Genomic DNA, 15,652 nt, shown 5'->3' on the forward strand with positions numbered 1-15,652 from the left:
CAAGGCACGTTACCAAGAAGTCTAACAAATCAGACTAAAACAGTGAGTGAGAAAACAGGATTAGCATATTGTATAGGGGTGAGAAAGTCAAGGTGGGCAGTGTTGGCTCTGAGGGGTCATGTGACCACAATAACTGAAATTGATTGGTTCCACCTGGGCCAAGATTGCAGTATATTTGTACATATTGACTGTTTTGCCCATTCCGTGGACTGAACATCAGGATGCTCCCGTGTTTGGTGGGGATCTGCTGGGATTTCCCATTAAGGCATCATAAAACAGACGAAAGTGTCAGTATCGGTGTGGGAGGTTTATCGCGTTTTATTGCTCAAAATTCCCCTTGTAGAATGAGAATGTGATGCGCTTTTAAGGTGAAAAGTTTGAATAAACGGCAGCGTCATGGCAACCGAAACAAGCCAACATGCCATCAGTCAGTAAATGAGAGAAATGTCGGTCTGGTCTGGCAGGTTACAGACACGTCCAGGACCCCTCCCCCCCCCAGCATCCCATAAACCCCTGACTTCCTCTTGTAAACATTACTGCTGCTGTCATGGTATTGACCCCACAACCGTGGACTGATTCTGACACTCAGTACCCATGCTGAGGTTAATGCTGAAGTCTACTGCCAGTCTCAGTCAGGAAGAGAGAACTGCCCTTTATCAGTCTGGCTTTGTAGCATTAGTCTTTGAACCATCCTGGTCTCAGTAGTGAGACGTTTCTTTTTACAAGCCTTTATATGGTAACTTTCCTTCATATGAACTAGCCTGCTGACACCTTCTGACTGTAGGAACAGGTGTGAAGTTATGTGCTAAATTTAATGACGTAATTATAATCTAAGTATGGATTGCAATGTGGCATAGTTAGAGATAAATGGTTGGAGGGGGGGGGGGTGGCGATGTCAAACATATATAATATAAAAATCATTATTTGGAGGGGGGTCTAAAGCTCCCCCTAAAATAGGTCTAAAGATGCCCTTGCATTGAAAAAAAGAACATAAAGTAAGAAGGATAGCTTCCGTTTCACAAAAAAGAGAGAAATGCGTAAAAAAAGAGCTTAAATCACAAAGCAGTAGACACTCCACACAGTAGAGTTGCTTTGTAATGGTTTCTCTTCCAGAGGAAGGCCGGTGTTCCGTCCATCTGGCTAATCACCGAATTTGATCTGCTCGGGAGTGGAAAGCACCGTAATGGAAATTCAGGTTTAGACCAAACCGGTTCTGCGACTGACGCCCTAATAATTTCAGATACCATGACGGCTCACTTGGTTGCCGGTTAACTTTGCCTTTTGTGAACGGCTTCAAGGGAAAAAACGTTTTTTCGAGTCTCTGCGGGAAGAAGCGCATAAATACAGGAAACAGACATTTCACCGCATTTTCATAACACTGAAACACAGCACAATAGTCGGAAACGTATCGTCGCGTTAATGCCTTTAATACCGTCACCGTACTGTAATGGTTTTCATTGTAGCACTGTTCACTAGAGGGCGCTACACACACGTCTTTCCACAGTTCCCAGAAGGTTTACTTCTTGTAAGATCGCCGCGAGTATAACTTAGCAGAAGACTTTAAATAATTTAACAGAGTATGAGCAAGACATGGCTTGCGATGGAAAGGAACCCCCATCCAGCGTGATTCACTGCCTTGTGCCCTGTGCTTCCTAAGATAGGCTCACCCTGACCCTATTGAGAAGATGGAAGACGAAGGAAAGAATGAATGAATGAATGAATGAATGAATGAATTAACTCAACGTCTGTGTTTGATGGGTATTAAAAATTCACTAGCTGCTGTTAAATTCATAAAAGGAAACTGTTCCACCACTCAGGCCGTACATAATTTCCTTTACTCAACTGGTTTTTGCTTTGCTTTGCCTAATAGAACTTGTGACGACGGAATTTAAATGCTGGGGAGGTTGAATGGAATAGCCCTCAGTTTCATTCAGTCACAAGATACTGCATTTTTTTACATCCTGAGCCTTATTAGCGGTAATTATCTGGACCATAAGTCACCCCACCTGCAGTGTTTGGCATGGATGAGGATGCAATTAAAATTCCAAAACTGGACAGACTGACATCTGTGAGGTTGATGATTTCTGCACTCAGCACACAGTCCTGTTAAACACGATGGTGCCAGAAATGCTGCTCTCAGCCTTAACTATTTATTTCAGCATGATGTTGATCTTGATATTGAATTAATTATGGGTCCAAGTGCCAGTTTGAGATAGATAGATAGATAGATAGATAGATAGATAGATAGATAGTGTGATTTGTTTGTTCATGTTATTGATCCCCATGGGAGATTTGGCACAACATTGTTTCACCATCATTGTTTGGCTGTCATTGTATCATTCAATGTCATTGTATCATTCTATATCAATTAAATACCAATAAAAATAAATATTTCTGACTAAAGACCCTCCCACACCCAAAAGATGGCATTTAAAGCTGAAATTTCAGCACCAAAGGCAGGATTGAGCTCCCAACACCTCCGGCCCAGGAGGAGACACAGCTAGAAGGCATGTCATCATCAGCGCTGTGCGCTCCATGTCTAGCCGGTTTACTCCTTAAAACCCCTGCTGAGGAACGGGACACAACACACCGCCAGACTTTAATGAAAAAGCAGAGATTACTGGTGGTTATTTGCTGTCCTAAAAACAGTGCTTTGGTTAGATATTTCCTCACTTTATACAAGTGGGACAGTATGAGCTGAGTAAATGTCAGAGAATCTAAGGGACGATACTTCAACAAAGAGCATTACTGCCAGTATAAAGTGCAGCAGTGATCACTGAGGCACAAACAGCAAGATTTTAAAGGCTCAGTTCGTGACAGACTCACAAACTATTGGGGAAAAGAACAGACGATGATGTGAATTCTTAGAAAGGGCCCAGTGTAAACACTCTGAAGCTGGGGACAGATGAGGGACCCAGCACTTTCTGAGGAGCACACCGGCGTGGGCGCCATAGCAACCACCAGCTTTCCCAGAATCAGCAAACGCATCCAGTGCATCTGCATAGAACGGGAATGACCACAAGCACCCAGAACCATTAAAGGGTCACTTAGCAACCTTATCTGTAACCGTAATAGAGCCGTTCACCTGCTCTTATTTTTCAGGAGCCGGTGGATTTTGCGAATAATCTGACAGGAAGAACAGAAGCAATGAGGTGGATCGCATACATGCAGGCAAACACACCCGTGCTGTGAGGGGAGGACAGCAGCGGCTGGAGGTCAAATCGTACCATCGCTGGAATGACAACTTGGTGCTGTGACCAGCAGGAGAACCTGGGATTATTATAGGCACAGTGGGCGAGAGGGTTTCTTTCACTCGGTGCTAATGGCCTCGATCCCTTGGTCCGCGGTCACCATCCCCTGCTCTGAGAGGGAGAGGACCGCCTGACTGTCAACAACAAGTAACCTGGAGGAACTTTCGCAAAATGTTGAGGACGGAGAGGAGGGTGACGGCAAAGAAATGAGAATTGTCACCAGGGGCAGGAAGTTTGAACACATAACCCCTGTTCTTAGTTCCCTGCACTGAACTCCTGTCAGGTTCAGGACTGATTGTAAAGTTCTCCTACTTACATATAAGGTACTAAAAGGGGTCTGAGGTGGGCACCATCTGAGCTGGAGTCCTGATTAAATCCCATGGAGGGGTGACATTGTGGATGTAACTTACGAACTTTGGCTTTGACTTTGACCTAGTTTACCGTTTACTTTTAGGAACCACACCCATTCTCTCTTTTGTCTATAATGTTAGCATGTTTGGGGGGGAGGGTTGGGCGGTCTGTTAACCTTGGACCCCAGATGTTTTGGTTCCTCTCCTCTTTCTTTCTTTTCTTTGTCTTCCTTTTCCCCTGTTTAAATTATTGCGTAGAAAAAATGTAGGACTGTATAACATCCATGTAAATTGCCTTGGGGTGACTCGGTTGTGAAAGGCGCTATATAAAAATAAATTGAATTGAACTAACCAGCCCCGTACACGAGACACAAAAGGCCACTTTACGTCAGACACAGGCCTATGTCAATGGTGCCACTTGGTTGCGGCTAGTTAATAGATAACAAACCAGATCACAAGACTATTCTAACCTCAGGGTTTCTGAATTCACCAGATACGTATTTTGCCATTGTAAGACAGAGGGTGAGTCAGAAAGCTCCCAGTGAGGGTGAAGCCACCTGAAAAGCACAGTCATTCACGTCACCTGTGTCTTTCAAGTTTGACTTTTTCTCTTGCCGCCCACAGCTTGATGCCCAAGCCTGCACCCTGCTAGACTCTGCAGACTCAGCGCCCTCCTGTGTTTTTCCTCACCTTTCATTTTGCCCCTGCCCCCCCCCCCCCCTTTGCTTTTGACCAGCTATCATGCTCTAATGAAGTCCCCATTCCTTGTTCCACGTCACATGACTCACAGAGAGCTGACCAATCAGATCAGCCTGCTGCTGTCACACAGCCTCCTGCCAGCAGACATCACCTTCAGATCATTAACTCTATCACCTTTGGGCTGCTTTTATCAGCTGGTACAGTGACTCAGTGGACAGCATTGTTTTTGCTCACCTCCCAGATTGAGGATTTCAATACCGCCTCCGCACTCTAAGTGTGGAGTTCGCATCCTATCTCTGTGTTGCACAGGTTTCCTCCAGGTCGTCATGCTGCAGTGCAAAAAATACGCACCTAGATGAACTGGTGTCTCTCAATGGCAAGTTGTGTGTGACGGTGTGTGTGAGTGTGGTTACTTATGGTTAAGGTTAGAGCTGGGTAGGGGTTAAGGTTGCCATGTTGGGATTAGGGTTAACCCCATAGAAATAAATGGACAGTCCCCAGAAAGACATAGATATTTAATCTGTGTGTGTGTGTGTGTGTGAGCGGGTTTACCTATCTTTATGGGGATATAATGTCCCCATAAGGTGATAAATATCCGTTTTTTTTTCCCTTATGGGGACCGGCAGGGTAGGGGTTAAGGTTGTCATAGTTAGCGTTAGCATTTTTCCCATTGAAATGAATGAGCGGTCCCCATAAGGATATGCTTACCCTACAAGAGTGTGTGTGTGTGTGTGTGTGTGTGTGTGCATGGGCTCTGTGATAGACTGGCATCTCGCTTAGGATGCCCCCTGCTGGATGCCCTGTGCTTCCTGGGTCTGACTCACAGTTCCCAGTGACTCTGTAATGGATTAGATGGTGCAATATGGACTGAAGGGTGATGGCACCTTGGTCTCTGCCAGTCTCTGTATGCCATGTGTGCAGCTGGATGTTTTAGTCAGAAGTCAAGTTAGATTAAATCTTCAAGGGGACAATAGCATCCTGGGACCTGAACTGGTGACCATGCAGGTTACAATGAGCCAGCATGATGTCCTGCAGCCCCACATGACAACTCAATCACAGAGTCCCCTATTTCAAATGAAGCATTCAGTGGAAGCTTCCAGATATCGTGTAATTCTGGGTGCTCATAAACAGGAACCAGCTCCAGAGAAAGTATCCAAAAGCCAGTACTGAGGCGTACATGAGCGTCGATTCACATGAGCGCTTTGCTAAGGCAGCGACAGACACGGCATAGCAACCAAGAGGCCCTACTGTGCCTAAGCAAAACGACGCACCACTTCCTTCCTGCAAGCGCATATGAGGCGGCGTGGCGTGTTCACACAATACCCTCTGAGACGGGGAGAAAAAAATGCAAGTGCATTATGGGTTGTTTTAAGAAGCAGCCCTTACATGGCACGTAACACACTCTAGCGAAAGTGGAAGGCTACTCATCCGATGATGAATGACTCATAAAATAGTGATCGGCTATCAGGCTGATATGCAACTGGTTATAGATAAGTATTCAGATTTTTAGCATTTAAAATAGTATATGGGTAGATGAAATGGACTACGGTCTTACAACATTACAGAGAAAAAAAATCATGTGGCACAGTGACTCAGCGGCTATTTATGTGTGGCTGTATCGTTCTCGTCCCACAATCTTAGGTGGACTGGTCTGTCTAAATTGCCCAGTACTGTGTGTGTGTATAATACGGCTAAAACATAATAAACATTGTTATCTATGTAATTCGTTTTGGCTAAAAATGTCCATGATGCCATTTTTTTTGTCTATTTCACAGACTTTAAGGCAATCTTCTATAACCTTCTAGATTGTTCTAGAACCTTACATTGCAATCAGAGTTGAAAAAGGGTCCGTTACTTAAACTTATTTAAAGCCTCTATTGATCATTGCTACTGATTACAGTGTACAATACTCACTGGCCCAGCCATGTATGGTGCAGACCGGCTCACTACTCTGCAGTCTTTTTGTTGTAAGTGCTCAGCACAGGAGATGCCCAGCGCAATTAGGTGCCCTGTCACTTTACACCATCACACTTTAATTTTGCTTTAATAACAGTCATTGGCTGTTCCAGAGGCTTGCTAGATACCGGTGTGGCCTCTCTAATCCAGGATTGTGGGTTTGATCCTGAGTAGCTGAATTGGGCTTCGCTTGTCCTGTTATTTGTGTGCAGTGTCACCCTGCATTAGATAAGTGATTCTGGGCAAAATGCAAAATTTCAGTATTATTTCACTTTCAAAAGCCAAAACTCCTCACTGATCAGGACTTTTAACAAAACTTTCTGGACGTCCTCTCTGCTGTAGCTAAGGGTGAGTACACAGATCTCACCCAGCCATCCCAAAACAAAAAAAAAATCCCGTCTAGTTCAGCGAGTTCGGGTCCGTGTCCTGAGATCCCCAGAGTGGGGGGGACACGGATGAGCCTGGTAAAAAACGGCATGGATTGTAGTATTCATCGTGGTGTTTTCCACGTGATAAACACTCGCTTTCAACTAACTTTGCTTTCGCATGTCTGTCGTTATTTATATCTGAGGGAACCTTTATTTTACTTTACGAACTGAGGTGGAAAGAGTAGTCCAGCCTTCCTTACAAATTACCCTGAGCCGCAGGTGTTTGAATTGTGGGAGATAAAGCAGAAGAAACATGCAAACTCTGCACACCCAGTGCTGTGGCTGAATAAATTAACACAGTAGAGTTTGGCGGCACTTTATATAAAATAATGAATATGCCGTAATACCCCCGGAGTGAATAAATCATAAATGAACGCTCGGGCTGCGTGAACGCGCATGCGACCGGCTGCGCGCTCCTGTCACAATGTCCGCCATTTTGATTAAAAAATATGACAGGATTTTTTTCCCTTCCTTGAGACTGTTCAGGGACTCTCGGCTGTTAAAGGCTTCGTCGGTCGCGGGGAGGAAGAAGGAAAAATACGAACGGAAAAGTAAGAAACCCACTGCATAAAGCGGGGCGGAAAGGAGCGATGGGCGTGCGGGATGGTTTGAGAGCGACAGCCCTGAAGGAGTGAGTGCCCCGGCGGCTCGCTGCCTCGCCGCGCTTCGGCGCCCACCGTCTTTCGGTGAGTCCGGGGCTCCCCGCTAGCCGCCTAGCATGCTAACGGCGCCCCCGACGCGCGTGACCGGGATGACAGGCGCCGTCTGCGGGAGGTGTGTGAGTACCCCCCCAGTTCGGGACACGCTTTTATTAAATTTTCCGTTGGTGTGGCGGTCGCCCCACAAACTCCGCACCCCCTTGCTGTGATTCCCCATAAGCGTCTTTATTTGTTTATGATTTATGGTCATTGTTTTAGTGCACGAGGCGGCGCGGTACTGAAGTTTCCCCGGCGTCGCGTTGGAGGAGTTTCGGTCCGCTCGGCCGCCGCGTCTCGACGCCTTTTTGGGCTTTTTCACGGTGTGTTTTTCTTGTTTTGGCGTCCCCCCCCCGCTTGTGTACTCCTCATTTTAACTGGTGTTTTATTACTCACATCACTCCCGGCGGCGTAACCCGCAGTGTGCGCCGGGCTCAGATCCAGCCCGGATACCCGCCTCTTTTTGTTTATTTGCTTATCTTCCTTGTTTGTTCCTAATGACTTCCCCGCACATGTGCCGTATCCCCCTCCCCCAGAGATCGCCCTTGTCCCAGCCAGCCCAGTCTGCCAGGGTGGCCGGGCCGTCAGGATCATGTGTACCCGGCCGGCCTGGCTGCTTCATACGGCTCTTTGATGGGCTTTGCGCGGATGCCCACGGGCAGGCGTGTGATGGGGTCACCCCGATTGACACCGAACCGGGGACGGTGAGCAAGCCGAGGGTCCGGCTCGGCTCGGTGCTGCCCGCCTGACATCCTGCACCACACCGTGTTTGAAAATCTTCGAGGAAGAATAAGAGCAGCAGCCTGTAAACAAACCGGACCGATGTAAAACCCCCTGCTGTCAGGACTATCACGGTCAGATGCGGCGTGTGCGTGATGTGCACTTTGCATTGAGTTTGCTGCTTTAACTTTAAATTCGCTGTACCTGTTACTTGTCAGTGCGCCGGGGGCGCGTGTTTGCGTTTATTTGCGTGTATTGTTAGCGATGTCCGATGTATTAGATTTTTAAATGACCGACGATCGTTTCCGCCGGATCCTCCATCGTGTTGTCATTTTGGTATTATGTTATTCGTCGCTGAGCGCGGCATGAAGTCTGGCCTGCGCCTCGCTGGGTTTTGTTTTTTTGTGTTTTTGCGATCTTTTCTCACACCACCACCCCCCCCCGCCCCCCAAAAAAACAATAATAAAACACGCGTCTATTCACACACCAACCCCATTAATCGGCACACTGCTTTTGCTACACAGTTTGTCATTTGTAGTACTTTTAAAATATCCATGCAGGCTGTACGTTATTTATTACATGATATATATATATATATATATATATGGGGATTCTGTTTTTCTGATCAGGTACCTAGATTAGTGTTCTGTCCTTTGGCTGTACGTAAACGAAGTATTCAGCTCACCGTGAAGTTAGTCAAAACCTTTTTCAGAAGTGTTGGCTGTAAGTTTGTTTATTTTTGAGCCTCGTTTGTTGAACAGAAAAGCTTTTTAAAAGAAAACTTTTAAATGATCGTGTGTCTCATCGGTCGCCAGGCGCTGGCCTTTGCATCCTTGTCCAAAAACCACAGCTGGGTGTGAGCTCAGACTCCGGAGAAGGAGGGGGTTGAAGATGGATGAGAGGGCGGTCTAAAAACGCCTCCCGAAAGTACCGGCAGCACGAGGGGCTTCGGGTCGAGCTCAGGTTCCTCTCAGACTCGCTGTATCCCCCGCACCACCTGGTCCGCCCGCACGGTGCTGCCTCGTGTCTCCTGCGAGGGGGGGTGGGTGGGTGAGTGCTTGCCATCAGTTTCAATGTCACGCACTCTCCCTGTGGATGTCACTAAGGGACATCAAGGTGCAATCTGCGGTCTGTTCGCCCTGCTGCTGGGAATGGGGTGAAATTTCCGCATTTTCTTTAATGTGGATTTTTAATGTGGAAGCTATTTAACCCTTTTGTTTGTTTAGATTTATGGTAGGTTGTTGTCCTTACCTAATCCAGAAATGCTTTAATCTTTTATTGAGTTTTCCATTACTCTGTAGACTGGGTACCACCACACCTTGTTTCCATAAAAAGATGGGGACCGTTTCACAGTTTGGGGTGACTCTGGGCTGTTGGCCTGGTGAGGGGGCGGGGGGCTCAGCTCACGGACCACCTTGCTGGCTGGAGGTGTCATTAAAGGCACTCAGAATATCAGTTTCAAACTGCTCCCTAAACAGCTGCCTTCATTCCGCATAATGTACGAAATGTTAATGTGGTGTCCACCCACCCCAGCTTAATTTAGATAGAGTGATCCCCTGTTTTAAGCGACATTTGAGTTTCCATGTTCTTTTGCTTGAAAACTGCTTCATTTGAATGTATTATTCAAATGAAGCATAATAATAGCATAATAATGCAATAGCATAATAATTTACAACATGGCTGTTACGTCCCTGATAGCTCCCAAGATAAGAAACTTAAAACAATACATTGATTTTGGAGCTTGCATGTAAAAATAACTACACCAAGAAAGTTTGATTTCTTTGCTGGTTAGATCTCATTAGTGCAGTAGGAGTACCGTATGTATGTGTGTGTGTGTGTGTGTGTGTGTGTATCCACAGTTCTGAGCTTAATGCCTCCATCTTTTGACTGTTGAATATTATTGGTCACATGGAGCAGTAGTGAGGCTTCAGTGAACAGAGAGACTTGACATGAGGGTCACGTCTGTGAGGAACTGTGAGTGGAGGAGAGGCTGTTAAATTATGTAAATAACCTTATGGCTGATGTATACCCTGTATCATGATCTGTCTGTTATCTCTCTGGAAATGTTGTTTAGTCCCTTTTTAATATATCAATCTAAGCGGAGAGTTTGTTATGGAGCTGGGGTGATTTCTGTTTCTGTAGGAATGTTACAGTGTGCTAGGATTTTACAGTCATTGCATTATCTAGAGGTACTGATTTAGGTAATTTCATATGTTTTTTTTAAGACCTGGGGCATGGTTGGAGCACTTTCAGAAAGCACATTCATCAGTAAGCAGGGCCTGTATGATTCTGCGGTCGAAGACTTTCAGAGGCTTTTGGCTTCTTCAGACGTAGCATGTTGAACTGTGGTTAGAAGATCTGATGGTCTTTTTCTGTTAGAGTATGATTGTTATTTTAACTTTGTATAGATGATTTGACACCTTTTTCTTCTCCCAGTATTTATATGTAACAAGGGAAGGGATGTTGATGTCATTGACGTGATCTGAGCCAGGCAGTTTCTGTATCCACTGCTTAAGAAGAAAAATTCTTTTTATCTTGTAGCCCCCCCCAGTAGATCTTCATTAAGGGCCCATTAAACCACGTTGACTAATTTAATTTATGCATCAGTGGCAGAGACAATTATTTGTAACACCCCCCCCACCACCACCATGTGACAGGCTGCTTGGCAGAAGAGACTGTGTTTGCCTGCTGTCCCTTCCGGGTCAAGGTGCAAGCTGCTAGCACACAGGTGGCTGCCTGGGCCTCTTCTGCTTAAATTTCCGATGGGGTGAGGGGGGGCATGTCGGAGGGAGTGGTGAAAAGACGCAGAGCCTCTCTGAACCAAACCTGATGCTAGTGCAGGAGGGACAGATACACAGCGAAGGAACTCATTAGACAGGTCGGCTTCTCTGGGGCTCCCTCGTCATTCACTGCAATAAAGAAACCTGCCCTAGTGTGTGTATGAGAAAGGGATCATCATCATCATCACAGAGATCTCGTCTCTCACTCAGCTGCAGGACCAGGTGCCCGAATTCTTCCTCTGATCTTTAAGAATGCTACTTCTGAGTAATTTCCACAAGCCGCTTGTGAATTTGTTCATAATGAAGGGTTTATTATGTCGACTGTGGAGTCATATTTTAGGAGCCAAAAATGGTGTTTTCCTGTAGCCGACCTGCTGATTAATAGATGTCACGCAGATGCATATTTACTGCCAGCCATATTAAATAGCAGTTTATTTGATTATCTTGACAGATTTCTGAGTCCTTGTTTACTCAAATTAAAAGTGAAACTATACTCTGCTGCAGCCACTACCTCCTGTCCTTTTTAGTTGAATATGATGCTGTTTATTTTTTCATACGGAAGCGATGTTAGTTTTCTTTTTTTATAAACGCGTGTTAACAATGTCTCACCTGTTCCTGTAAGTTAAAGTGCCAAACATGACTGAGTAGGGAGGCAGGTAAAGCTGTTGGCTGCTTTTCATTAGTGTTAATAAATGCCCTACCTTCCTTCTGGCAGGGCAGGTAGTGGCCTGCTGTCTGCGTCGAAGGGCTCAGCTCCAGGTTGCTCACACTAAATTGGTGTTCTACCATGAATACTTTCTGTTAGAAGACCCACAAGGAAAGAGACTTCACAGAATACATTTCACTGTTTCGTAGAGTGGTAAAAGTGAGTATATAGTATATTTCCTACCTCTGCATCTTAAATGTTTTTTTTTGGCATCTTTTTAGGGTCGTTTTTTTTTTTTTTCTTTCTTTGCAATCACTGACAGTAAATAAACAATGACTAGATTCATTTGTAATTTGTAGAGCCTTCCACGGCATGACACGTTTCGAGACACGAGTCGGTTGGTCGATCATCCAGTGGGCAGTAGCGACCTTGTATTGTGTAACCAGGTGAAGAAAGGTCTGTAGTGATGTGGAGGTCTATAACTTTCATTACGATTGCATGGGGCCCGTGCCCAAAAAGGGAGGGTGTAAGCCTTAACCATGGGCCTTAAGAATGAAAAAATGGGGGGTGGCCTTGCTTTTTGCACCCTGTTAGCCAGCGACTGTTAACAGTCCCTCTGACATGCTCTGCTTGAGGGAAATCCCCACTGTTGAGGCAGGCGCATTTCTGAAACCAAAAAGCCACGTGCCAGAGAGGAGCAGGCCCGTGCTCTCTGTGTGGCCCACTCGGGAATGTCCCGCGAAGATCTGCGCACGCTTAGCAGAGGTGCCAGGGTGTTGGAGAGCGGATTTGGCACTGCTGGCCTGTGGGGCAGCGCCTTCTGCCATCACTGAAATTAGACGCCTGTGCTTTTAATGAATGCGGTCTTTATTCAGAAGCCAGTTCTGGACTACTGTACCACTGTTAGGGGAATGGTCTGTGTAACTGAATGCCGGTCAAACTTCATGATGTCGTGTGGTTCATTTAGGGTAAATCAGCTGGGATTTAACAGAAGGAATCATAGGTCACAACTAACTAACAAACTCTCTGGTGGCACTTGATAGTTATTCCCAAGATGCATTCCAGATTCAGCAACTCAGTGATGTCAGTAGCGATGCACCATCTGCATTATGAGTATGTAGAGACATGCTGATGTTGAATAAATTGATTTCTTTGGTATGCTTATGTTTTTGTGGTTGTGCTCTAGCATTATTATAATCAGCATGTTTTTATTAACTTAATAAATTGCTTCCTAAATCAAATATTTAGAGTCTAAATTTTGCAGTGGAGCTCGAGTTGACATTAGCATCCACAGTACTTCCAATCTGTGTATTCTTCTTGGCTTCATCTACAACAGAATTATTTTGGTTCTCTGGCCAGAGATGTTGGAAGCAGGTACATCCTATGTTGCTATTGGTGTTAATTTGCACTCACAACTGTCTGGTATGCTGTCAGTGAATGGACATGTTAGTAAAAGGGGAGGCAACATGAAGATTCTGGCCTATGTAGCCTACCAATGGAAAGCTCTGTCTTCCAGGCTCACACAAGGTCAGCGCAGCTAGGACACCTGCTGTTGCTGGATGACAGGAGAGTCAGAGTTTAGCTCCAACCTTCTGCAGCTCCCTCTAACAGCAGTGGGATACAAGCAGGTAGTGCTGGGCGATATGGCCTAAATATAAAATCTCCGATTTTTTTCACAATAAATCCGATTTTCGATTTTAATTGATTTTCCCCTCCCCTACTCAAAATCAGATGACAAATAAATGGTTCAAAACAAGTTTTAACTTTATTTAGTTTTTTGTTTTTTTTTTTTTTTTTTTTTTTACTTTAGAGTTAAAGTGCAATCTGACAAGCCAAAAAAGATGCTTGTAAGTGAGTTGGCAGACCACGCCATTGTAAACACTTTTAGAAACTTGTAAAAACTTTTAGCATGTTAATGAATCCCGGCTTTTCCGCAGTATGTATGGGCACCATGTCTTTTTCAATATACAGTGGTTATACTTAATCCGTTCCGGACTCCGGATCGAATCCTAAAAAGTTTGAGTTCTGATCGAATTTTTCCCATAAAAAATAATGGAAAACCAATTAATTGGTTCTGGCCACACAAAATTACACCTAAATATGTTTTTTTTTTTTTGTTTTTTTTAGCATTCAAGCACAAAATGAACAGGATAAAACAAGAAGATCATTTTTTTCTTAATGGCTTCCAAAACGATAAAGATCTTATCCCAACATTACCCATCCTGCCCCGATCGTCTGCTCCTTCCCGTGTGCCACACCCCCTCGTTAACCTCGTGTGGGATCCCCATGTGATCAGCTGTTTCAGGTTGTTGTCATTAGTCCTCTGTATTAAGTCCGCGTTTCAGTTTGTTTCCCCAGTCCGGTCATTGGGTGCGTTCGACTTGCTTACAGCGCTGGCTTAAAGCAACGCATTCTGATCCTGACGCAATGAATTACGGTTAGATGCATTGCGACCTCTCACCCGGCTGCACAAACTGGAACCACCTCCATGACGACACACCTTTGCCCTTATTGGCTGAAGAGTTTAGTTACACGCATGACGTTTGTATCCCAGGCAGTTCCGATGCGTAATCTGCTATTTCTCCCGAATATCACGTAAAGCAGTGAGAATTGATTTTCAGTTAATTTACCTGGTAAAATAAAGTTTAAATAAATGACATAAATGCTCTAATAGTACATGTAAGTTAGTGGTTTATTTATTGTTAGTTACTGTAATGTTTCTCTGCTTTATTTGGTTAATTGTCCAGTCTGTGAAGAAGGCATTCAAGTAAGAATTGCATTGTATTATGACTCATTTCCTGGCGCGTACAATTTATATTAGGTCAGCGTTCACGGTTCGACTTCTGATATTCAGATCGAGTTCTAGGTCAAGAAATTTGAGTTCAAGTGAGTTCGAGAACCGAGGTACCACTGTACATTGCGACAGCGTTTGTTATCGCCTTCCACCGTGCCCCATTCTTATCATATGGCACACAGTTCGAAAACGTGTCAGGGACGGTTGCATGCTTAACTTTGGATGTTATGCTGGTGCTGCGGGTATTTTCATTTCGCTGGGAGCTGCACTTCTCCCACTCCGCTATGTGCCTCTGCTTTAGGTGCTGGAATAAATTTGTCGTGCTGCTTCCTTTGGTTGCAACAGTTTTTAAACAGACTTTGCAACGAGGACTTTTTTGGTCTGTGTCCGACGGCGCAAAACCGAACCATTGCCGTGTTTGTGAATCCGCTACAGTGTTTGGGTGCGCCGCGCTAATGTACCCGTGAAGAACGGTGCGTCGCATTAGTTCCGCTTTTGGCGCTCGCGTGTAAATTAAGTAATAAAATCGATTTTCATAAAAACACATCGTCCTGAACTGTAAATTCGAATTAATCGATTTATTTGCACAATTACTAAATTATTTATCGCCCACCTCTACAAGCAGGCTTGTTTCAAATGGAAGTTTTTAATATCTCCACATGAATTGGTATTATTGGGAAGTTCAAGCATGGGTGATCAGACCTTTATGTAGTTCATATAAAATAATCTGTTTTTGTAAAAAAAAAAAAAAAAAGGACAGTTTGATGTTCCTGAAGTCCACCAGGGAGATGACATGCGGGATGAGTTTTTCCCAGACTGGCTGCAGAGGGCCAATCGTTTGTCCAGAAGCTTTTTTTTCTCCTGTGACTTGATTCCTCACTGGATTTCCTTTTAATGTTTCTTTTTTGGTTATGTTGCGTAATTACTGGATTCTTTGAACCTGCTGAGTCTCGAAACTTTCAGACGTGGGTGGTTTTGCTGAAGTTTTGTGGACTAGCCGCTCAAATTGGGTTTCATGTGGACCTATTAAAAGAAGCAATTATATTATTCTTTGTACTATGAAAGCCCAAGATTTCACACAACTGATAAAATATGACTTTCTGTTTGAAATGTAGACTGATTGTGAAGATTGTGAAGATTGGATGAAAGATCCCGTATGGAAACGCATAAAGAAAATAGAAAAGGACAAAAGTTTCCATTCTTGAAAAGAAAATGTGTCAGTTTAGAATGTGATTACATAATTGCCCTTTCGCTGTCTTCACGCTTTGTTCTGCAGATTCACTGTTTTAAAGGTTGTTCACTAATGATTTTGCTGCCAAAGCCAAATCGATCC

The 15,652-nt window shown here is 44.6% G+C and overlaps 1 protein-coding gene across 7 annotated transcripts in view; it reads left to right on the forward strand.

Annotated features, from left to right (window-relative positions):
• The first annotated feature begins 7,096 nt into the window (after positions 1 to 7,096).
• The window catches only part of LOC111842438 (serine/threonine-protein phosphatase 6 regulatory subunit 2-like), a 34,289-nt gene continuing 25,733 nt past the window's right edge, over positions 7,097 to 15,652 (forward strand). For 3 of the 7 annotated variants that reach the window (XM_072704093.1, XM_072704246.1, XM_072704220.1), the window contains exon 1: positions 7,097 to 7,370. The gene's annotated coding sequence lies outside the window, so the exon portion shown is untranslated. Of the gene's footprint in view, positions 7,459 to 7,939; positions 8,084 to 11,594; positions 11,745 to 15,652 lie in introns of those variants that run through there. The other 4 variants (XM_072704109.1, XM_072704137.1, XM_072704200.1 and 1 more) reach the window with 4 other exon arrangements.

The sequence above is a fragment of the Paramormyrops kingsleyae genome, chromosome 1, assembly GCF_048594095.1.
Source record: "Paramormyrops kingsleyae isolate MSU_618 chromosome 1, PKINGS_0.4, whole genome shotgun sequence".
NCBI lineage: Eukaryota > Metazoa > Chordata > Actinopteri > Osteoglossiformes > Mormyridae > Paramormyrops > Paramormyrops kingsleyae.